The sequence below is a fragment of the Coptis chinensis genome, chromosome 2, assembly GCF_015680905.1.
Source record: "Coptis chinensis isolate HL-2020 chromosome 2, ASM1568090v1, whole genome shotgun sequence".
In the NCBI taxonomy this organism is placed as follows: Eukaryota; Viridiplantae; Streptophyta; class Magnoliopsida; order Ranunculales; family Ranunculaceae; genus Coptis; species Coptis chinensis.
Genome location: NC_141457.1, coordinates 95,307,858 through 95,333,844, shown reverse-complemented (window position 1 = coordinate 95,333,844; position 25,987 = coordinate 95,307,858). Strand labels below are relative to the sequence as shown.

At 40.0% G+C, this 25,987-nt stretch overlaps 1 pseudogene; it reads right to left on the bottom strand.

The window, feature by feature from the left end:
* LOC147519245 (ABC transporter C family member 1-like) overlaps positions 1–25,987 on the bottom strand; it is a 92,207-nt pseudogene that overhangs the window by 52,313 nt on the left and 13,907 nt on the right.

The following is a 25,987-nucleotide window of genomic DNA, read 5'->3' as shown; positions in this document are numbered from 1 at the left end:
ACATTTCACTACAAAAGTCAAAATTAACTACGGAATTTAACAACGTAACATCCTATCTACTAAATATAAAAAAAACAACATCAAAACAACAAACAAGAAGAAATCTAGCTACTCTTAAAGGGAGCGAGGTAGGGATAAGAATAGGAAGTTTAGTGATCAAGCATGGAAAAACCAACACCCCACCCCCAAACAAATTTTTGAAAACAGGTTTGTAAAAATTTGTATTAAAACGTGGGTCTTTTAAAGTCAGATTCCCGAGACTTGCTAGATTACTATTTTTATAGCTTTAAACTTTTGTACTTTTTATGAATTAGGTTTAATATAAAGGAAAACAATAAGCAGTAAAGACATAATTCACACCATAGAGAAACATGACTCAAAAACCAAAAAAACATGCAAGAGTGGAAAACGTGAATTATGTGAAACGTGGACTTAGGATCCGGTACTTACAGCCACACACTCCATAGGGAGGGCCTGGTTACCTGAATGGTGCATTCACCAATATATGGAAATGAAAGGAAATGCACCAAACACAAAAATTGAGTAGTTTATAGTCAGATACTCGAGACTTTATCTAAACATATATATGTATGAATATGCAGTTTATCATATATCAACAACCGAAATAGTTGTGGATCGTTCCATAAATAAATATCACAGAAAACATATCCAAACACAATCAAGCACCAAGATTTCCTACGACGCAACCTAGTGGAATGAAAGTGAAGTCAGATAGACCTATAACATAACCGAGCATGCACCTTATGTTTCATTTTTGAACGAGAGGGTGTCCTAGTGAATAAGTGTGGAAAAGTGAATGGTTGTGGAAGATATGGTGGATTGGGATAAGTTTTTAGGGAAAGCATGGAAAAATGAGGATGTGGGTTTAAGCACAAAACTCATTCATGGTGTAGTTAGTGGACTGTCTCAAGTCCGAAAATGAAGGTGTCAAGTGGTTTATCCTCGGGAAGTATTTGTTTACTAGGTGGATTTAAAAATCATGAAGCACACGGGAGAAACTAAAGGATCGAGTGCAAAACTCGAGGTTCCTTTGAAAAGGTGGAGGTGGGGAATATTGGTGATGGAAGGTGAATGATTCTCAGCTAGAGCTCTCAAGTCCATATCATCGAAATCTTGATATATGCAAGACATTCCTCAATAGGTGGGTCAAAAGGATCACTGGGATAGAGATTGAAAATTCATCTTCCGTCATAGCATCAAGGGATGAATGGTTATTGGCAAAGGGGACTCGCTGAAGTGGTAAAGAAGCGGTGCAAAAGAGTTGTAGGAATTCTTCTTCGATTTAGATTCTACTACCGGGAATCATTGTTAAAGTCGGAATTCTCGAAGGAAATGAATTTGTTAATCTGTTTCTCCGAAACATGTTTTTGAAGTAATCTTAAGCTAAGCTCGATCATGCTAACCTCTCCATTTGTAGATGAATCGATATCGTGGTCCTTGTTTTGAAAACATTTACCTCAATGAGAAAAGATGGCCAAAGGACAAGGACATCGAACCATCGCTGGCAGCTTTATGAGCCGCCGTTGGCGAGTAAGAAGCGGACGCCCTAAAATGATAGGTACAGAGTCGTTAGTGACTTTCGTGGTCGAGGATAACGAAGTCGGCCGTAGTAAATATTTTGGACTTTAACCAAAGACGTTGTCAACCACACCCTTAGGATATTTAATAGACCGTCGACTAATTGCAATGTCATTTTAGTAGGTTGCATCTCCTCTAGACCTATTTGTTTATACAAATAAAACGGGAGTAAGTTAACACTAGCCCCGTGTCTAGTAGCCGTGCCGTCGTCGTCGTGTGAGAATCTCCTAAGGTGCATTTAGAAAGATGGGGCGACCGGGGTCCTTATACTTAACAATTCCATTATTTTCGGATAAAGTTGGGAACTATTCAGTTAGAAAGGCTTCTTTAGGGTATGTGGTCTTACGCCTAGTAGTGCACAACTCCTTAAGAAACTTAGCGTGGTTAGGTAGCTTTTTATAGCCGAGAAAAGGAAGGTTTATCGTTAGATTTTTGAAAACGTTCCTAATCTCCTCAAAGTTGGTATCCATGGTTAGCATGGCTAATTTCTCGAGGGAACGGTGGTTTCGCTTCTATATTTAGCGTATGGGCTCGACTTGATGTGTAACCTTGGCTTTTCGTTTCTTAGGTTGTGGTTTAACCGGTACCTCTACAATGGTAGGTTCTTCGGTTTCTATTTCGGTATCTAGTTCGATATCCGTGTAGGGAGTATTGATGGGGTAACTATAGGCATAGTTACTTTGTTATCAACCACTCTTCCTTAACGGAGAGAGTGGTGATGGCATTTAGCTCACCCACGGTTGTAGTTTCGCACTAGTATTACCGTTTACCTCAAAGGCCGTGGTTTGTCGCTCTAGGGTTGGGTATCGCTTGGCTGGAAACACGCCTTTTGGTTGGGCTTTCTCTTTAGGCTAACTATTGGTTTAAATTATTAACGGATTGTAGAATGTGTTGGTTAGATTGAGCCATGGTTTGGAAAAGTTGTTGGCTCACTTGTATGAAGGTGTCAAGATCCGGTTGTGTGGGTGTAGTAGTCATTCGGTGGTGGACCGGAACTATCTCGCTGATTGATTATTTATGGGCGGATTGTGATAGTTATTATTCTGGGAACGATACCTCTATTAGCATTATAATTATTATAACTACATTGACCTTGTGCTTGACCTTGTCGAGGTTGCGCTTTGGTTGTTATAATTATTATAATTACCATCGATCCCCGCCCTTGTTGTGGTGCAGCTTGGTTATAACCGCGGCGTTGCCTAACATATTGATTATTGTACCTCGTAGGTGTGACTTGTTGGTTATTTCTCCAACCGAAGTTGGGATTTTGTCTCCAAGGGGCTTAGGTTCACTATTAATGGAACAAGAATGTTCATAGGCTATAGGACAGGCCGATGGGGATCGGGATGCTTTCGGGACTCCAATAGAAACTACATGGATTTGAATTTACATTCATGACGGGGATAGGCTTTTGTTGTACAGAAATGGCCTCTACCGCTTTTTATGAGAGGATTCAATTAGAGTTTTAAGCTCGGGATCTGATTTAACCTCAAACATACTTGGTAGCCTTAACCATTGTTGAAGAAGAACTAGTGGAGCGGGGAGTAATCGTCACTACCCCCAATTATTATTACGCTTTAGTCCGATCTTCCAAAATTTATATGCCTCTCGAGGCTCCTTTACTTAGGAAACTACCCCATTCATTATGTCAGGACTTCTTTATGGTGGTGTAGAAGTCTTTTGAAAAAGGCACTAACTAACGTGTCTTTTGCTAGGTGATGGTGTGGACACTCTATAAGGAGATCGGTGAACGATTCCAAGCCTCAAAAATGATTCATGAGGATTCTGGCCGAAAGAAGTGAATCTTGGAAAACATTTCATCCGCCTTTAGGGGTGGGTAAAATGTTCCATAACAGCTGAACAAGTTTGGCCCACGAGTCCACGAGAATTATGTGTGCTTGGGCAGTTAACCAAGACGCTTTATCGCTAAGGTGAAAGGGAATACCCTCAATTTAATTTGTTCGCGAAAGAACCGTAGGATGGTGGAATGTTGTAAGGAATTCGGTTCAATCCTACGCGATTAATGCCGATAAGGTTTTTCATGGTCTAAACCATGAAAATGGGTAACAAATTAAATATATTTGGGGGATGTGGAAATCCCCAACCGGGTTCGCTAGAACGATGCAAGATTTAGGGCTATCGCCAAGCTTTTATAAAAGTCGAGAGGAGTCTCTCTTTCTTGACCCATAATATCGGTGGTGTGTGTGAAATAGTAGCTAGAGGTGTAGTGGGTGGGGAACTAGATAGACTTGTTTTTGTTGAAGTTGCCGTGTGTAATTACGTTAGTTGTTTTTTTCGACCAAACCTTAATCTCATGCAAGGCTAAGTCGAACTTAACTAAACATGCAACACTCCAAACAATTCTCGTTATACTAGTAGAAACCTCTAACCGGAGATCGCGAGGTGTAGAAAGAAAGGAACCGACAAGGCCCTTGCTTCGCTTTATGAATAGCGTCTTGTTTTACGGGTTCGGTGTAAATAACAAGTTAAGAACGAAAAACTTAAAAAAATCGGGTTGAAACAAAACCGTAGAAATCCGGAAAAATTTAGCTTTGTGGGGTGCGCAGCTTAGTATGTCGTCGCTCCGTGTTCGATAACTTAGCGAATGGTCGCTTCGGTATGGGGCTGGTCAGCGCTCAAGGTTCGATCTTTAGAATTTGGTAGCGCTTCGGTTAGAAGGCGATGGCTCTCGCGGTATATTTTGCGGAACTTTTCAAACAAAACGGACAACCACAAAGATGAATCAAACAAGAGTGGGTAGGTTTAATGGGACTTAAAAATGACTAATTCTACTATGAAAACAATTCTAAAGTGCAACTAAGATGGCAGCGGTGCCATTTGATAAAACATAAAAATGAATAATTTCCTAATGAATAATTAGACCTAAGCGAATAATTAGGCGGTCTAATTAGTGGGTTAATGAATAATTAACAACTAAGAAATGGTAACCAACAATAATTAAAACTAGATCTATAAATTGAAATAACAAAAATCGAAATGACAAGAATAATAACTATTTTATTTACCTAATGAATGATATTCAATGATTCAAGAAATTAATCTAAAACAAGAAATGAAATTCTAAAACTAAGTTCTAAAACTCATTAATGGAGGCTAACTAATCTAATTTCTAATCTAGGTCTAACTATCTACCCTTCACAAAGAGCTAAGTTTTTGTTTTTATATTTTCAGATCCAAAAATCGTGCATGGGCTTGGAGCCATGTTTTGGGCCAGAGAATCAGGCCCAAAACCCAATTTCTTTAGTCCAAAAAGGCCTCTTCAGCTATAGTTGGCTTCAACAGACTTTTCATCCACTTCTGCTCCTCTGATTGGGTCAAGGCTTAGACCATTGGAAATCTCTTTCCGAGCCGGTCGTTTTGACATAAGGTAGGCCCAATTCCGAGGTCTGAGTCCAAAGATATGGTCTTCGGAAGTTCTGTTGACTTTGTGCATTATTTTTCGCCGCGTGGACTTTGACTTTCATCTTTTGACCAGGCTTTACAGAGGCTTTGTCTTCTTGAAAATTGGCTTTTAATTACAGAACTCCTTAGCAACCGACCTTTGCTCCTTTATCTCGCTAAAGTGGCACATTTCTGCACATAATGGACTTTGAAGCCTGAAATGCATAAAAACACGTAATCAGTATTAACTCTTAATTATTACTCACATAATTGGTCTAAAAGTATGACTGTTACAGGGTTAAAACTACAGTTTTGGGCTCTTATCATTAATCCACATAAAAAAAAAAAATCATAAGTATCCAGAGGCTTAAGAACAAGGTTGGAAAACTCAGTTAGAAGAAGAAAAGAAAACAAGGATTTCTCTAGTGTAAATATATGAAGACCCTATTATCTAATACTCGTAAATTTTGATTATCCATTTCCATTTTCTTTTACATTATCACCTAAGCCCCACATTATCTAATAAAGACCTCTAGCTCAATTAGGAGTAGGGTGGTGTGATAATAAGTAGTAGACGTGATTGATCAACATCGGCTCCTCTGACTGTCATTGAGATGTGAGGAAACGTGTGCCCACTGCACACTAGAGTTAACAAAACCTGAGTGGTAAAATTTTGAGTGGAATTGTGTTTCGACACATACCTGTGAGAACCCATTTAGGTACACTCTCCAAAGGATCCAGAAACGACCCTGCTAGTACATTTCAATGCAAAGTTCACTGTATGCATGATCATATGTAGATGTTTTAATTATTGAATACATATTAACTTGAGTTTCAAAGAAATCAATCCTCGTTCCCTGCTAAGGAGATGTATGAATATCTGAGATTAATTTAGGAAACGAGTTTTTGTCACTAAGTCGTTATTGTATAAATGAAGTTTGTGAGTATCTTCTCTGGAAAACTCTCACGAGGCTATAACTCGTCCACGAGGGACTTCCTAGTGGTTTAAGGCCTTGTTGCATATGGTCGAGGCAACCGCACTCTGCGAAACGAGAATTAGTTAGGACTGCACATTTTTGGCTACTTATCTGTTTTAATGTCTCTTCTTTGCTTGAGGACAAGCAAAATGCTGTTTGGGGGTAGTGTAATAAGCACCCAAAAGTGTATTATGAAACCCCATTGAGACATATAAATTTGGTTAATTATGTGTTTAATAATCATGAAATAAATATGTTTTCATACTTTTGCAGGTATTCGTAGTAAACATGGAAATATTGGTTAAACCTGCGATAAAGCATGAGGAACGACGTATATATGAATTCTTCCAAATTGGCACAGAAGCATCAAACTTCCAAAGCTCCTACCTCTTGAACCAGGACTCCAAATGCGACAAGAGAGCTGCTCAGACAATCAGGGCGATGAACTCTACGCATAGGCGGGAAGTTGTAAAATTGCCCAAATATCGGACCAACTGGATCGCGCACATGGATGGGGCCTGCAAGATTAGATGAGTCATCAATCATGGAGCATGTCAAGACAAAAATGACAAATTATTGGTGCAAAGTTGACACCTTGCATGTAATTAATTAGATTAGGTGTTAATAGTGAGAAAAAAGGCAAGGTGTCACTTTGTTTTAATGTGGTGGATAAAAATGAAGTAAATGTGGTTTGATGTTTCACGTGGGAGGAAATGAGATTTCTCTCAAATGGAGAAGAAAACAAAACAAGGGGGGGACACTCCATTTACTCCCTTGACTTTTTTTTCCTTATCTTGTATTATTTTAGTTCCTTAGTCATTTTGATTATTTAGTTTTTAGTTTTGTAAGAAAAGCTTGTAATAGTTTTAATGGAGGAAACTTTGGTTTTCTTCTAGTGAAATAAATCAAAAGCAAGTTAGTTAGATAGTTAGTCTTCTTCTTCCTTTTTCTCTATCTCTTTTTGTTACAAGTTAACTTGTAATCCTTTATCCCAAGGATCATGAGCTAACTTCCCTTTTGGGGAGTTAATAAAACTCATGTGAGGGAAAATCTTTGTTGTTGGTTTGGTAAGTTGTTAGGAAGAACAACTAGACCTACATCCTATCCCAAAAATGATAGTTGGTGTAGTGTCTAGTTAGGGATCAAAGTGATGAGCTTAAAGATAAGTCATCGCTTGGTTCCACTTGCTAGCATGTATGAGTTTAGAGATGAGCCATACATGTTAGGGACAAGTTTTATTCTATTAGGACTTGTCTATGAGTCTAGGAAGAATAAAATGAACTTATTAAAGTCAACAACAAAAGTTATCTTCACATGAGGAGGATTAACTCTCCACCTTTTTTTTTAGTAAATTGTATTGTGTTTTAGTTGCATGATTTTGAAACTTAATGTTTTTTTTAATGTTTGTGTAGTAAAGAAACCTAGTATTAGTATTAAACTTACTCACTAGTTCCCTAAGAGTAAAAACCAAGTTATAGTTTGTCCTAGACTTTAGGTTGGTTCGAATCCTTACTTCAACTTTACGAACACGAAGATTGTGAGTAAGGAAATCTTTGAATTCGCATTTTTCGCCAAATTAGAGAGTCAATCTCTAACGTAGTAAAAAGAACAATATCACGAATACGTCTTTATTCATGGACAAAAAGTTTACAAGGTGGGCTCTAAGTGTGGGGTCGAGGTTAGCCCCTACATAGACGAACTTGAGGTCGTCTTCTGTTCCCAAATTCACTCGCTGCCTTTCTTCAGTTGGTGTTGTAGCTTGTGTTTGTTGAGAGTCCTCGGGGAGGCTGCGCTCTGTGGATGCTTTGCCTGTCTGATGCGTGACGGGAGTGGCAGTAGGAACCGGAGTCTCTTCTGTGGTTACGACAACAGGGTCAGAGGTGACTTCTGTGGTCATGACAACAGAGGCTAGAGTAATCTTCTGAGGCTGCATTTGCTGTACAGGACCTGGTAGGGCGACCTCTGGGGTCTGAACATGCGAGGTGCTGACTGATGGAGCGACCTCTAGGATCTGGATTGATGGGTCAACCGCTGCCTTAGTGGGTTATGGGATCTGGATCGGTGGGAGGAACTTCTTGCCTTAACCCCCAGCGTTCTGCTTTGGTGCGTTGGCTCTGACCTCGGCCACTAAGTCCTTGGCCATTGTATAACTAGTGGGCTCGTCTCTGGCGTTGCCGGGAGATTCAGCGGTCTTGTTCGTTGCGAGGACTTGTGTCACACCCCGAATTTCGACAAAATTCGAAAAACAATATTTGTTCCCGACTCTTCGATCTTCGAGGTGTGACGCACTCTCAACTCCCAAACACCCATAAACAGTTTAAATATGCAGATAATTAAAAACCAATAAAAATTTTCAATTAAACAAAAGTCATCGTAATTACAAAAATTCCCAAATAAGATTAGGTTACAAATCTCTTTTCAACAACTCTTTAATTAAAATTACAAACGAAAATACGAATGTCTCAACTGAAAATCTATTTCACCTCAAGGGAAAACAAAACATTATCCTGAACTGTGACACTAACGCAAACCACAAGCAGCAACCAACCTTCTTCAATACTAAACATGTCAAGACTTATCAACTATGTTCATTTAATGAATACACCCGATAAGCAAACATGCAAATCGGGTCAGCATTATAAAAATGTTGGTGTGAGTAGCTCTAAAATACAACATATACTTATACATATACATACACAATCCATAAGGCAGTTAGTTCCTCCACCGGGGCGCCTTAACTCCCAACAACTAATACGACATCCTTAAGTACAATAAGTAAGGCAGGTAATTCCTCCACTGAGGCGTCTTAACTTCCCACTAACCACACAACAAACTATACGCATAATAAAAAGGCATTTAGTTCCTCCACGAGGCGCCTTAGGTTATAACTAAACTAATAACCAGCCAAACATATTCTATACTTACCTCATTTCATGCTCAATTACAGAGTGGGTCGTCCATGCACAAGTAATTAGTTTGACCCACCCTTCTGCAAAACCATATAGAATCATCTATCTAAAGATATATCATTAACCAACATATTATCATAATTATATTAATTAAGGCTTTCTTTGTGTGTCCCTAAAATCACGTCGTATTTATGTCTTACCTAGTTTTCCTGGCTACCACAATCGCTTCCTAACGCCGAACATGTACATCCACATGCCTCCCCTTACATAATGAACCACTCCATGCGTAACTACCCTGAGCGGGATGCCGCACACCAGGCAACCCTCACACGAAAGCCATTATGTAAGTACTGCCACTATACGGCATAAAATGATCGCGCATCTCGTTCTAATTTTGCGAACGGAATAATCAAGCCACTATTCGGCTACGCCAGAAGGGCCAATCACATTACTTACGCCAGAAGGGCCATTCAGATTCACTGAAACGCCCAAAGGGCCAATCATATCACATACGCCCATCACAAGGGCCAAATCACATGAGTTGTGGTAGCTAGGTTCTAGGATTTTTGTTACATAATTTATTCAAGTGTCATACAGTTATATCTCAGAATAATTCCACTATATCACGTGCAGGTCAAATACCTTATTGTACTAAGCCACAATATTTAGAAATATTTCAATATATCTCATAACCATTTTCATTCTGTCACGTGCCAATATATTATTGCACTACGCCACAATCCCGTGGGAAATATCCACAAATACTCTACTAGCGTCTCACAGATAAAATAATGGAGTGTTTATACATTTATTTCTCTAAAACTATTACATTTAATATATATATCCCAACATATTATATAATGTCACAATTGCTTCAAACGTATCGCATAACATTTTTATAGCATTTTAAGAATATTATATCTCCTAAAGTTTCTATCTCGTCACGTGTCAAAATATACACAATATCAACATCAAATCTTTCTTAGATAATGACAACCAAATTTATACAAGCTTCCACAACATTTTAGCATTTGATTTGTCCATACACTTTCGACAATATTTTATTACTACATTTGTCCATATTCTTAAATATGTGAAAATCTAGAAAAAAGTCAACATTTCATAGTCAACGGTCAACAGTCAATGGTCAACGGTCAAAATCAACCGGTCATTGTCAAAGTCAAGCTGTCGTTTCCATGTTCAACAAGTTGAGGGTCATAGCCATGGTTCATGGCTAAGGGCAAAGGTGCATGGTTCATGGGCTCATGGCTAAGGTCATGGTTAAGGTCATGGTTCGGACCCAAAGAAAACTAAAGTGGTTTGACCCAAGAACGAAATAGAACTGGCCCAACCAAACAACTAGAACTGGGCCTAAAGAAACAAAATAGAACTGGCCCAACCAACCCAAATAGAATCGGGCCCAAAGAAACAAGTTAGAACTCGGCCCAACAACTAAACAACTAAACAAGCTAAGGCCCAACCAAACAAAATGTTTAGGCCCAAGCCCCAAGCCCAAACACAGCAACAGTGTCATCTTCTCCCTCCAGCAACCTCTACCACCGGATCGACCACCGTCAACTTCCACTCGTCCACCCATTTCAACCAACCTATTTTAATCCCCATAAAAACCCCTACAACTTTAACAAAACCAAAAAACTCAAATCATTCAATTCATATACTTCATCAAAACTGGATCTCGAATTCGCGCCGCCATTAATGCCGGATCCAAAGCTTCAAATGGCACTACTGTCAAGCACCCAATCATCCCCACTACCACCAAACATAAACTAACCCACAACCACCACATTATAAACATTATCAAAATTCAAAAATCGTTAACAATACTGATTTCTATAGGCTGGCGCCTCCATTAATGCCGGTTCAAAGCTTCCACAACACCCCAAACCATATACAACAACAACCAAACATCAAAACTATATACAAAACTATATACAAGTTCAATCCATCTTGTTCGACAGTTCGACAATTTGACGATTCTTTCCTTTGGGATTTAGCCGCCATTAACGGGCCCAAACAAGGTTCGACAGTTCAAATACAAATTTTCGATATTCAACAAAGTTTTTTTTTTTTTTTTTTTGGAAAAAACTAGGGGTTAAGGATGCCCCAACCTTTATTTGATCATGATCTCAAGTACAACTTACCCTCTTCATCCTCTTTAACCAAAACATGCAAACTTTGGTCTAAAGGGGGAATGAAATACAAAACACTATCGTCTATAGAATCACTAAGCTTAGATAAGTAGTCTGCAGCCTGATTCCCTTCTCTGTAAACATGTACAAAGTCCACCAATTCAAACTCATCCATAATGCGCTTTATCTGGGCTACGCTATTCCTCTCCGTCCAAGGTGGCTCCTCCTTCAAGTTTAGGATACGTACAGCCCTCATGGAGTCAGAATGTACATGCAATCGCTTTACTCCCAGCTGGGCAGCTCCTTGTAGTCCTCTCATAACTCCTAGCAGTTCCTGCCGAAGCACTGAAGGAGAAGTGGACGATCCAGTGAACCCAAAGAGGACCCTGCCCTCTACGTTTCGCATTAGCCCTCCATACCCCCGCCTTTCCGAAGTTTGGTGATTCCATCGGTATTCAAAGACCGGTGCGATCATTCGGCTTTGACCAGCGCACCCACTGTTCCTCAACTGGCTGGTAGTTTCCTTCTATGCCTAGTCTTTCCAGCAGCACCCGCAGCGCATAGCTCTCCTTTATAGACTGCAGTGTTTTGCCAAGATAAACCTTCATATCATTCAGAATCTGCATGCTCAAGAAACTCGGTAATCTTTTCCTGCCTTTCTTTAGACGCCAGTTCCTCTCATTCCAAATCGCATGGGCTGTTGCGCACGTGAAGGCCCGTAGAATTTCATTTTGCATTGAGTTCGCTCTGCATAGTCGCATTAAGAAGTACCACTCTTCATGCGATCTCTTCACCTGCCCAGACAAGCCCAAAGCTAGCTTTATCCTCGTCCAAACTTGCGTTGAAAACGCACAGTCAAAAAAAAGATGCGAAGAACATTCCGCGTGACCAGAGCATAAGCAACAGCTGGATACATTTATGACTTTCTTGAACATAAGTCGATTTTGGGTGGGCAGGGATCCAGAGAAAAGCTGCCATACAGTAAAAGAGTGTTTGGGCACCGATAACTTACCCCAAACAAGCTTGAACCATTTCACTTTTCCTCGAATATTCTTTAGCGAGAGATAAGCCGATGCAAGGGAGAAGCGACCAGTGCTTGTTGGAGTCCAGATGACTCTATCCTCTGCCAGAAAGCTGTTTACCTCTGTTTCCATGATACATTTTTTCAGTTCGCAGCTTGGTAATTGACAAATGGTATTTGACCAACTCCCATTTTCAATAATCGATCCAACACAAGCATCATCGGGAATAGAAGCGAGCAATTCCTTAGCTTGGGCGTTGAAGATCAAAGGGCCAGAACACCACGGATCATGCCAGAAGCTCGTTTTTAAACCATCAGCAATACTGTATCTCACACTCTTCCAGGCAGCCTCCCTGTGCCTAAGGATACCTCTCCACACCCAGGAACAGTCCTTGGGTTCTTTCATAGTCCAGAAATGTCCCCCCTTTATACGATGCTCCCATGTCCATTTCACCCACAAGCAATCATATTTCTGAGCAATCTTGACAACGAGCCCACAGTATGCCGCTTTGTTCCAAGTTCTAGGATCTAGCAGCCCAAGCCCACCTTGGTCTTTGGCCACTCTCATGGTTTCATGACTCGCGATGATGCATCTTCCTCTCCATGGAAGGTCCAGTGAGATAAACTGTTACATAGCTTTGCTACCTTATCCAGCACCGTTTTCGGCAAAACAAAGGTTTTCGCCCAATACGTTTGGAAAGAGGAGAGGACCGACTGAACAAGCTGCACCCTTCCTGCCCGGCTAAGAGCTGCATTTTTCCAATTTGAAATTCTCCCCGTTATTTTCTCAATGAGTGGGAGACATTCCTTAATACCCGGTGGCCGTGAGCGGTAAGCCGAGGTAGGAGACTGGAGGAGTAACCAGGGAGATTCCTAGTACTTCTGCAAGTTGTAGCCCTTCTTCCTCAGACATACTACCCGTGAGGAGGGTAGTTTTTGCATTACTGAGCTGTAACCCTGTTGCATTAGAAAATGCAGCCAAAATTTCTTTTATCGCCAGAAGTGACTCCATATCACCTTTACAGAATAGCAATACATCATCGGCAAAACAAAGGTGAGAAATACCAATCTTTCTACACTTGGAGTGAGCATGGATAGACTTTGACCTAAGCCCTTTTTGCAGCATAGCACTTAACACCTCCATCACAAGAACAAAAAGATACGGAGAGACCGGGTCACCTTGCCTTAGCCCTCGCTTTCCTTCAAAATATCCTTCAGGTGTCCCATTAACTAGAACGGAGTAAAACGGAGATGAGAAGCACATCTTCAGCCATTCGACAAACAACGGGGGGAACTTAAATCTCTGTAGGATCACCAAGAGGGAATTCCAGCTTATAGAGTCATAGGCCTTCTTGATGTCCAGCTTTATTGCACACCTCTTTTGTCCTCTCTTCCGGCCATAACCTCGCAAAAGTTCATGAGCAAGCAACAAGTTATCCTGTATAGTCCTCCCAGGCACAAAAGCAGATTGGGCACAAGAAATCAAAGGAGAAATACATAATTTCATTCTGTTAGTGAGAACTTTAGATACACATTTGTATATAATGTTGCAACATGCTATAGGTCTAAACGACTCAACACTAGAAGACATTCTCTGCTTCGGAAGAAGACTGAGGATTGTGGAATTTATACCTCTAGGCATCTGCTTATGTTGGAAAATGTGCTGGATGGCTCTTATTACATCATTGCCAACAACATCCCAACACTTCTTGAAAAAGAAAGCGTTAAACCCATCAGGCCCCGGAGCTTTATTGTCGTCCATATCAAAAAGAGCTTCTTTTATCTCTGCATCAGTGATAGGGGAAACCAGCTGAAGACTAGTGCAATTATCCACTTCAACGATACTGAGCTCATTCAAGACTGCACGGTCACAAAGAGCAGGTGAGGTGGCCTTGAAGGTCCTTGTAGTACTCAATAAATGCATCTTTCACCTCCATCTGGCCTTCTCTGAGATATCCCTCCTTGTCTTTTATACACCATACAACACTCCTAGACTTCTTCTCCTTTATAGCATTAAAGAAAAAAGCATTACATTTTTCCCGAAACCACGACCACTCAATATTTGTCTTCGATAAAGGTCCGCCTCCTCCATCTTGATCAAAGACAAAGCTTTTTGCCTTGTGGCACTCTCTTGGCAGCATAACGAAGAATCTAGAGGGTTCACCTGTAGTCTCACTTGAAGATGTCTCAGCTCTTCTCTAGTTTCCTCCACAAGTCTGTGGGCATCATTACAAAAGGAGCGAGCCCAGCCCTTGAGGACTGCCTTTAACGCTTTTAGCTTGCATGATAGCATGTAAGGTGGGTTACCATGGTCTTGGATGTTCCAGCATTGAGCAAGGGTAGGTGCAAAATCCTCATGAAGTCGCCAAAAATTACAAAACCGAAAAGGTGGTCGACTTCTAATTTTATTCAGAAAAGACATCACTATTGGGCAGTGGTCAGAAAACTCCTGAGTTAGAAATTCCACGCTCGTAGCCAATTGTAAGGACGCCCAGGAAGAGTTCACAAGACACCGATCCAGCTTTGACCATTTCCTGATGACCTCACCCCCATTGTTCCATGTATAGAAGCAACCTGTTGCGGTATGATCGAACAGCCCCGAAGCATTTAAGCAGTTTGCTAGTGGAGCTGTTTCCCTCTGGTGGACTGCCACATCCCCAATTCTTTCATGCGAGAAGAGAACATTATTCAGATCCCCAAGAACACACCACGGACCTTGAATTCCCTGACTGAGACACTTCAGCTCCTCCCAGAGGATCAGTCTCTCTGCATTGTTATTACTAGCATATATAACTGTCAATGTAAACTGGAAATCATATTGTAAGATAGAGACCTTACAGTGAATAAATTCGCCGTCTCAACTCTTTTGTAATCTCCATAACTACCGGATTCCATACAATCCAAACTCGTCCACTATCATCGCTTGCATAGTTATGCATACTTTCCCACGAAGGACATACTATTCCCGATATAGCTAGGAATTTTTCTCGTTTTACCTTCGTTTCCAAAATTCCCATACAACTAATGTTCTTCTTTCTACTAAACAAGTTTAGTTGTCTAGCTTTTGTGTGGTCATTTAACCCCTCGCACATTCCAGCTACACACTCTTATCATAAAAATCAGTGAGCTTTTCTCTTTCCTTGCCCTCGGCCTCTCTGTTTACCTCTATTACTAGAAACTGCCTGTGTTTGGTGTTGGTTTTCACTTCTATTCTTCTTTTGGCTTCGAGTCTGTACTGACAAAACAGCTGGTATAGGAGGAGGAGTCCTATCACCAAACAACTCCGGTTCTGCATCAGAGATGTCGTCCTCAAGGTCGTCGCCTGCTGCAAGGCATTCAAACATACCCCCTTCACTGATAAACTGTAGAGCGAGAGGGTTATCTGGTAGAAAGTGATGTAACGGCCTATCTTCATCCCCACTCTGTACCCTCACCATCTCGCAGCTCAGTTCTGCCTCTTGTAGCCCAGCAGTGCTACCACTACATACAGAAACTCCTACCGCCATCAATTGGTTTTGCTGCAATGTTTCACCCTGTGGCGCTACACCTCTTTGGGAGTTAGCACCTTCACTGTGATTACTGGCAGCCACATTCACACCTGCAGTTAGGTCCACCACACCTACCTCTAACATTTGTCCAGCAGCCTGAGTATCCACAACTGCTTCAGCCATGGCAGCATGTTGCTCAAGTTCCTCATTGCTACCTGAAATCTGGATCACTACAGCAGCTGTTCGCGATCCTGCTACTTCTTGGTTCTCTTGGACAGTTTCGATATCAATCCCCTCTTGGCTGGGAGTCACTCCTCTTGTTCTTGTGGCTCTTATGGTCTCTCCACCATTACGCGAAACTGCCCTCTGTCTCCATATCCTAGTTTGTCTACCCGAGCATTGGTCTGCTGAGTGCCCAAATTTATTACAGGTTTTGCAAGACTTCGGTTGCCATGGGTATTCCAGAGGTATAACAACCTCTCTATTCCCTGCTTTCATTGTTATTACTTCCTTGTAATCATGGTTTACTGGGAACTCAATGCAGAACCTAGCAAAAGATAGTCTTTTCCTTTTAGCTGTTGCATCATCCATAAACAAGGGTGTGCCACCCACTAAACTTGCGAGGTACGAAAGTCCATCAAAAGTCCACATTTCTTTCGGGACATCCATCAACTTTACCCATAGAGGAATGGAGGCCACCTTATTTTTGTAATTATCAACCTCCACTGTCCATGGCTTTACTACAAACACTCTGCCCGCAATAAAAATCGGACCTTCATCTAATACCATTTGGCGATCCTCTGAGCTCGTAAAACTCATATAGAACAGCTCTTTATCTGTAGTGATATCAAAAGACCCTTTCAATTTCCACTTTCTCTGCAACACTTCCTTTACCATCGGGAATGACAATCTTTTGTCCAGAAAATACCCAACCAAATACTCATCCCACTCCTTTTTACCTTGTTCCAGTAAATCCGACGGAAACTCAGCCACACCATCAACATAGATCGGGGAGAAGGACTTAAAAGCTACTGTGGATTCAGAAGACCCAGGCCGACCAAAAAGGGACCTCCAGGACGTGGTTTGAGGGACAGCTTGCCCATTTTCACTGGTTGCAGAAGCCATGAGAACAAGCTAGGCTTCAAACTATTTCAGGAGAAAGCGAACCAGCACTAAGAATTGCCTCAGCGAACTCACACTATAGATAGCGGAGGATTTTACCTTTGAGGCTAAAAGCTATAAACTTCCACTAATAAACTACCACTGTATAGCAATGGAGGATTTTACTATTATTGGAAGCAAAACCAGGAAAAACTAGATAAGAAACCTACTAAAGCTTAGTTTTTACTCTATTTTTGGTAATAACAGGAGCACCAGATCAGTGCAGCAACCTATGTTATCTCACAACCTATCGCACCAAACACACCTATGTTATCTCACAACAAAGTTTAATAATACGACAGGCACGACGTCGAATAAAAACAAGATAACAAGCAGTATCAATAGGCCAAAACCTTAGACAGAGAAATATGTCTGTATACACCGATACACGGAAAACTATAGATTCGGTGAAATAGCAAAAATACAACTCACCTTAATTAACAGCTCGACGAATCCCTCCTAACCCGAATCGTCGTGCTCCAATGCTCTAGCCAACGAGCTTCTATCTCTGCCTCCATTTTTATTTTATTTTATTATCTAAGAACCCTATTCTCCAGAACAATATGAATATATACCTGGGTTTGAAACCCAAGCCCAATACAGACTCGGACCCAGAAATCAGGCCCACATATTCCAACTCCAATCTAGCGAATTTTAAATGAATAATTTAATTAATTAATTAATAAATAAATAAATACGTATTTTAAATTCGGGCGTTACAACTTGGTTACAATGATAAGCTTCGAGCTGGTTGCTACAAAGTTCCATCATTCCCCTAGGGCCTGGAAAATGGATAACCTGATGCAATGTGGAAGGCACTGCCTACATCTGATAAATCCAACGTCGTCCTAGAATAGCATTGTAGGACAACTTGGTATCGAGGACGCTGAAACGCGTATTGAAGCTGACTTTATCCTCTCGGGAACCCACTGAGACTGGGAGTATGATGTCTCCTATTGGGTCGGCCCTGAAGCCATTGAAACCAAAGAGAGGGGTGATTGGGTCTATGAAGACCGATCTTGGCAGGTTCATTCCTTGGATGGTATGGTAGAACAAAATGTCACACGAACTGCCAGGATATATCAAAACTCGCTTGACGGTCCAGTCACTGATTTTGACATGGACCACGAGTGCATCATTGTGCGGGAGGCAAACCTTGTTGAGGTCGGCCTCCGTGAAGGTAATGTCTCCTGACTTGCGGCCTGAACTACGCAGTGCAGGTGCGGCTTGCGAAGAAAAGTTGTAGACTTCATGAAAGGCGCCCACGCGCCTTCTCTTTTCCCTAGATTTTGAAACGGAATCATCTTGAAGTGTGATCATGTGAATGGTTCTGTCATATTCTCGATCTGATGATTGCTGAAGACGATCATGACGAGAGCGGTCTCGGGGGCGTCCTTTACTATGAGAGCGACCTTGGTCCCTCTGGTTGTTATGTCGAGGTGGGGACCTACTTCGTGTTCTGCGGGCCATAAGCTTGTAGCGCAGGTCGCCGTCAGCGATGTTGGTGTATTGTTTGATGTGCCCTACTTTTATGAGGTCTTGCAGGTAATGTTTGAACCCCCAGCATACATCGGTCTCATGTCATTTGGCGCGGTGGAATGTGCAGTAGGGCTGGTCGGGGCGATCTGCTGGTTGCCGTACATCGGGTCGGTAGTAGGCAGCTCGTTTGATCTTATCTAGTATGTAACTAGGAGATCGGGTAAGTATAGCGAACTCTCGGTTGCTGCTTGCCTTGCCTTTGGAGGGCTGCCCTTACTGTTTGGATCGCTTTTTGGAGGGTGATGTAACCTCGTAGATTTCTTCTTCTTCTTGTTGGTTCTGATCTTTCAAACCTTCTTGCAACTTGATTTACTTATCAACTCGAGCGTATAGCTCGACCAAAGTTTCGAGCTGTTCTTTCAAGAGCGATCTGGTGAGTGCGGTGTTGCGGGTGCGGCAGGCGTTGGTGAAAGCCACTGCGGCAAATTACTCTTTGAGGCCACTCTCCATGTCTAACAGTTCGGTTTTGAACCGACTTAAGAAGGCGCGTATGGTTTCCTCCTTACAGAGTGCGAGCTGGAAAAGTGAATTGAGATTGCCTTTCTTACGTCTGTTGTGGATGTATTGGCTTACGAACAGGTCAGTGAGTTGTTCGAAGTTCTTTATCGAGTCAGCCTCGAGAGAAAAGAACCAGTCGAGCGAACCATCTTTTAGACTAGCGGGAAATAGGCGATAGTGAAGGTGGTCGAACTCTGGTGCACTGTAAAGTGTTAGACTTTGAACATAACGAGCTACATGCTGACCGGGACATGTGCGACCGTCATACATTGGAAACCGTGGTTGGATGAAATCTGGAGGAGAAGCTTTATTGAGAAGCTCAGCAGCAAATGGAGATGCGTGGTAGGTTTTCAACATCTTTTGTACGATCTGAGTGGAGTCTTTCTTTACTGCATTTTTGTCGAGCCTTTGGCTCAGTTCGTTGATCTGTTGGCTGACGTTGATGACGTCGTCTTCTGCAGCTACACCTAGTGGGTTCTGTGTGTCCACTTGCGCGCGTAGTGCGACATTCTCCTGCCTGAGTTGAGCAATTTGCTCATTCACTGTCCCTAATTGTCCTGCCAAACTGTGGAGTTGAGCTTCGAGGCTAGCCATGCTTCGTGGGCTTGAGAGTTTTGTTTTTTAGTTATTGATTTATGTGAAAGTGGTTTGGTTTCTCAAGTAATCGAGACCACAGACGGCGCCAATGTAAAGGTGTGGTTTTCCTTTACATACACAGTTGAATGGGAACTGGAATGGATTATAGAGAGGACCGAGTTCGGTTTTGGGAGCGAACTGCCTACGTATCTTGCTCTTGGGTTTTTTGGGGAGTCAAGAATCAGGTCTGGCGTAGTTCATAGGAGAGGTATTTATAGATGTTGAGAGTGTATCATCGTCCACCACGTGTAAAGGGCATCATAAACGTGGGGTTGAGATTAGGAAAGCATGTGAGAACTGTCCTCATAGGTCTGCTGTGATGATGTGGAGTAGCAGTCTGGACAAGTAGCTTGTGGCAGTGGTCAGTAGCTGGCGGCCAAGATTGGTGCAAGTGCATCTTTATTCATGATTGCTTTGCGGAGGGGGGCTAGGTCACCTCCTAGCCTAGTTCGCGTGCTAATGCGAACTGTCTGGAGCATTCTCCTAGCTCGTAGATGCAACCTGGCTCCATAGGTCGATGTGTTATTTCCACCATACTGGGCACGTGGTGGATAGAGAATATCACTCCCCTATATAACACCTGGAGGCTCAAAGGGCAATTCTATATATGTGCCGACCCGCTCAACAACATTCAAACTATTCTCAGCTAAACTTGCCAGTCTGAGGACAGCAGTCAACAAATTTGTGATATTCAACACATAACTAAGAAGAAGACCCATAGTTGATGCAAAAGCCACCTGGCTGGTCATCTGCTCGCTGATTTTGCACAACAGCAAAAGTTGCCGTTAACCAAATCATGAGGCCTCCCAATGTTTCCAAACGGATCGCGAGCCAGCGATTCGCACTCATGTTAACAAGGGTGAATCGAATATTATTGTCCATAGAGTTCCCATTAATTTTAGCCATTCGGTCATATGTTTTGTATGCACGAATGCTTGATAAACCATTTAAAGCTTCCCAAAATTGAGCATAAACAGGATATCTGGTTATGGAGTCCAAGCGTTTTACTTCACGAGCTGTGCTCTGCAAAATACAAACAGTGATGCAATCTTAAAAACTTCCTATTTACAGGTAAAATGTCAACCGCATGATTATGTGAGGTATTGTATCGAACAATAAAAGTTGGCAATGAACAAGTAACCAGGATACGGATAGTTGGACCAACAAACATGGATACGGATATCTAGATCTTAAAGAAAATGTCTGGGCTATCCGAAGATATCTCCATAGGGATGAGTGTGCCGATACTTTTTTTTTTTTTTTTTTTTTGATTTCCGGACCGTTGGATCAAAATAGATCCAATGGTATTGGATGTCATCCCTATGAGGATATCCTCAGATAGATGAACTCGAAAGAAAATAGAAAATCATTGAAACTACACTAGAAGAAACTAAAGCACCACTAAAGGTCAAAGAACGTTGTGACACTTGGCTTAAAACAATATCAGAAGTGGCATTATGGCCCACAGAGATATGGTGCACAAAGTCAATCAGCACAAAAGTCGAAAGAAGTTGTGACACTTGCTTAAGAACATATATATTTATCAACACAGCAAGGGGGCTGGGTCACCTCCTAGCCCTGGTTGGCGTGCTATCACTTAACCGTTTGGAGCATTCTCCTAGCTCGTAGATGCAACCTGGCTCCATAGGTCGATGTGTTATTTCCACCATGCTGGGCACGTGGTGGATAGAGAATATCACTCCCCTATATAACACCTGGAGGCTCAAAGGGCAATTCTATATATGTGCCGACCCGCTCAACAGCATTCAAACTATTCTCAGCCAAACTTGCGGTCGAGGAGTGACAAAGATCAACAAATTTGTGATATTCAACGCATAACTAAGAAGAAGACCCATAGTTGATGCAAAAGCCACCTGGCTGGTCATCTGCTCGCTGATTTTGCACAACAGCAAAAGTTGCTGTTAACCAAATCATGAGGCCTCCCAATGTTTCCAAACGGATCGCGAGCCAACGATTCGCACTCATGTTAACAAGGGTGAATCGAATATTATTGTCCATAGAGTTCCTATTAATTTTAGCCATTCGGTCATATGTTTTGTATGCACGAATGCTTGATAAACCATTTAAAACTTCCCAAAATTGAGCATAAACAGGATATCTGGTTATGGAGTCCAAGCGTTTTACTTCACGAGCTGTGCACTGCAAAATACAAACAGTGATGTAATCTTAAAAACTTCCTATTTACAGGTAAAATGTCAACTGCATGATTATGTGAGGTATTGTATCGAACAATAAAAGTTGGCAATGAACAAGTAACCAGGATACGGATAGTTGGACCAACAAACATGGATACGGATATCTAGATCTTAAAGAAAATGTCTGGGCTATCCAAAGATATCTCCATAGGGATGAGTGTGCCGATACTTTTTTTTTTGTTTTTGATTTTCGGACCGTTGGATCAAAAGAGACCATTGGATCAAAATAGATCCAACGGTATCGGATGTCATCCCTATGAGGATATCCTCGGATAGATGAACTCGAAAGAAAATAGAAAATCATTGAAACTACACTGAAGAAACTAAAGCACCACTAAAGGTCAAAGAACGTTTTGACACTTGGCTTAAAACAATATCAGAAGTGGCATTATGGCCCACAGAGATATGGTGCTCACAAAGTCAATCAGCACAAAAGTCGAAAGAAGTTGTGACACTTGCTTAAGAACATATATATTTATCAACACAGCAACATTTGGATAAATATCACCCATATCCTTCGCAAATCTATTGATTGTATTATCCGTCCGAGCGGGTTATTAGTCTTAAAGAACACCATAGGAGCTCTTAAGTTAGAGTGTAGCATGCCATCATGTAGCCTTTTGGAAGCGTAAAGCTAGACTTGAAATGATCAACCAATATGAGTTCGTTAATGTCACTAGTACCGAACCCGCATAAGATTTTGAGTTAAACACTTTCAAGAAACATGAGAACGTTGTAGAAATTTTCTTTCATTGCTTTGCATCTTATTCATTCAGAACAACAAAACTAAATTTAAGATAACATAAAGATAATATTGAGAAATATAGGGGTATAACTGGAATTTAACTGATTCCAGCACATGATTTACTGCATTATAGGTAGGCAAATTTCCTCAAACATGGGAAGAAATTATTACCTCTTTTCGGCTCTATTAATAAATAACAAGGTACTCGCTATGGGCACCTCCCATTTTGACATACTAAATTGACATACACAATCTTATATATCTACATAATGAACTAAAAACTGATTTTCTGGGAATGTGATCTCTACAACATGGAGATCATTTTCACAAAAAATCAGCTCCTTTGAACATTTCTAACCCTACCAAAAATTGAGTTTAAATTAGAAATTTATCTGATGGTCCAGAATTTTAACACTCTTTTGACAAGACTAGACATATCCGATTGAGGTGATTTTTTATGGAGATACTATCCATAGTAGGTAAGTCATCTCTACAAAAAATCAGCCCTTAGTTCAATATGCAAATCTGCTTTTGGAATGCGTATGTCAATTTTATATGTCGACGTAGCCGGCCCGTATATATATATCTATTATAACAAAACAAAATGGATAGACAAAGAATGGTGGGGATTGTCTTGGGATCTGAGTTAGATGGGGCAGATGTATGGTCTAGAGCATTTTGAAACCCCTTTGATGCTAATTCTCAATGACATTTAAGTCGATTCCTCACCTATATTAAACTTATTAAGTGCTTTTAAGTATTGTATTAAAAAAAAATAAAAAAAAAAAACGGTTGTATTAATAGTAAGGATTAATACACCATCAGAGAAATTTTCTACACCATTTTTGAAATTTTGAAACTCTCGTAGTCTTCTGAAATGACCTTTTACACAATATTATACTCATAATCAATTTGTAACATTCTCATAATTATAAATCATCAATTTACCCATCAATGTACCTACGTAACATTTTAGTCTTTGGAATTACCTTAATTTTTCCACAATTGTTGTTGTTCTTAACTAAAGCGGTAAGCAAGCTATGATATGAGGTTAATTAGTATTCTCACATTAATTAGCACCATTAAAAGGCACCTCTAAAACATAACCACTACTCCATAATCAAGAAACTAATAATTTTAGTTTTATTTGTTTTTGTCATTGCTCTTCTTCTCTATTTTTCATTTTACATTTTATTTTCTCATCAACATTTTATGTGTTTTCTTCATTCATTGCTTCTGATTAAGTTTTAAATTATTTCCGTTTAATTCTAACTAATTTGTTTTAGTCATGTTAGCCTGTTTTTTTTTATGGTGTGTAACTTTGATTTTGGTACCTTTACATATTTCTGTGAAGCTAATGAATACTATTGGCAGGCTTAACGCGTTTCTAAAAGCATAAGACAATGGGGTTCGATCAACAATATGACGTAAGTTCCATTGTTACGTACGTTGTTATTCTGTTCACTCCATGTTGCATATATGGTATTATCAGTGTTTAAGACATATTTGTCTTGATATGAATTATATATAACACTAATTATCCGTGTTGTTGTTGCTTTAAGAGCAGTACGTACATGATTCTTCGTCAATTTTAATCTATTTCGAGATTCAAGAAACTATGGCTTGATGATGTTCTCAGAGTTGCTAACCATGCATGGTAAAACTATATTTGTTCATTTCTCTTGCGAGTGCCCACAAATATTTGTGTATGTTTTTTTGTCGTGCAATTTTAACATTAATAATAGCAATTAAACTTTAATGATTTCTTTATTTGCATTTTAAACTTTTTAGCATGTTTGAATTGATTTATTTTGTAGTTTCAATTTGTTGATGATGAAAGTGTCTAAGTGCAAGACTTTTTTTTTCCCCCTCGATAAACAGCTCGAGGTAGTTAGTATGCTAGTAGAAGCTAGCCATAGCCCATAAGTCTAACACAATATTATTCACGGAAGAAGAATGATTAATGTTCAATTTGGTTTTGAGTTCAATGTGTTTTCATTTCAGTTTGAAAATTTTGTTTTTGTCGTTGTTAAAAATATATGACTTTTCCTATTGAGCACCATTGTGACGTTCATTCATTCTTTTTGCGAAACCTTGCTGCAATCTTTATTGGTAATAATATTATTATTTCTTGACCATATCAGTAGTGAGTTTCTTTTGTATCAAGTGAGATCGTTAGTACTTGGGTAGATTTGTGCATCTTTTTCAACTCCATTTCTTAAATTTTGATTTTATATGGTATTCCTATGTTATTGATCTTTTATCAGCAAATTAATTTGCTTATTAGTTTATTAACAATAATTCCCCCCACCTACTATTGTGTCTAATTTGTTTTACCCAAAATATTTGATATTATAGTTATATAATTAATCAAGTTCGTGGAGAATCAGTTAATATATATGGTATTCCTATGTTATTGATATTTTATCAGCAAATTAATTTGTTTATTAGTTTATTAAAAATAATTCCCCCCACCTACTATTGTGTCTAATTTGTTCTACCCAAAACGTTTGACATTATAGTTATATAATTAATCAAATTCGTGGAGAATCAGTTAATATATATAAATTTTCAGGCCACAATGTACAAAAAATTTAACATTTATGTTGATTGCATTGCTTTGTGACTTTTAACACCTGACACAATTGTTAAATTTCAAGAGAATGATACAATGATATGATCCATTAGAAGGCTAGGAGCATTCAACTAGCTTGGTTATATATTTATCGTTTGTGTTGAGAATCTGTGTTTTTTTTTCTTGAAAAGTTTCCTCGCAATGACCTCATCTTTAAGGTCCCTTTTCTTAATACTTGATCTTATTTTGCTGATGAGAAGATTGTCTTGAAGTTGTCGGTAAAAAAATATGTAACACAAAATTACAATTTAGCATGAAAGGGTAATATATTGAAAGTTAAAATTACATCACATGAAGAGGAGTTACCAAAATCTAAATATAAAAACTATTTAGCATCCACTAAATTTACGATAATGAAATTTGAAATGGTAAAGTACTTTAGAAAGACCATGCACTCAATTCTTTAGAAAGCCTAGCAAACGTGTGGCCGTTTGTATTCCAAACGGAATCATTGAAGTTTCATTTTTCTTTACCAGCAAAATTATTTGATTTTTCAAGACTCCCATTAGTGGCAGTCATTACTCAGCTCCCTCTTCGGCTTCCTCTCTCCCATTACTAAATCCAAAGTTTCATTTTTCTTCACCAGAAAATTAATTGGATTATTCAAGACTGCCATTAGCATAGCCGTTACTCCCAAGCCTCTTTTGTCTTTCCATTTTCCTCTTCCATTCAACTCAATTATTCAATAGAAACACAACTCAAGTATAAAACCCCAACTCCCCACTCTTTCTCTCCCAGGATCGGTGGTTTCTGAACTTGCTCAAACTCACTTATTGTAACCATCCCCCAGAACTCCAGAAGGGTTCTATAAAGTATAACACAACTGCAATTTCCAATATCATTGTCTAAGTCTTCCTGTTTTCGTCAATTTCTTGGAACTAACTTTTTTCAGTCATTGTTCATTGGGTGAATCTTGATTCCAATTTCATAATTCAATTCGGTACTTGCAGAGTTTTTCATTCCTTTTCTTTTTATTAACGATACAATTATACAGTTCGAATTCACTTGGTA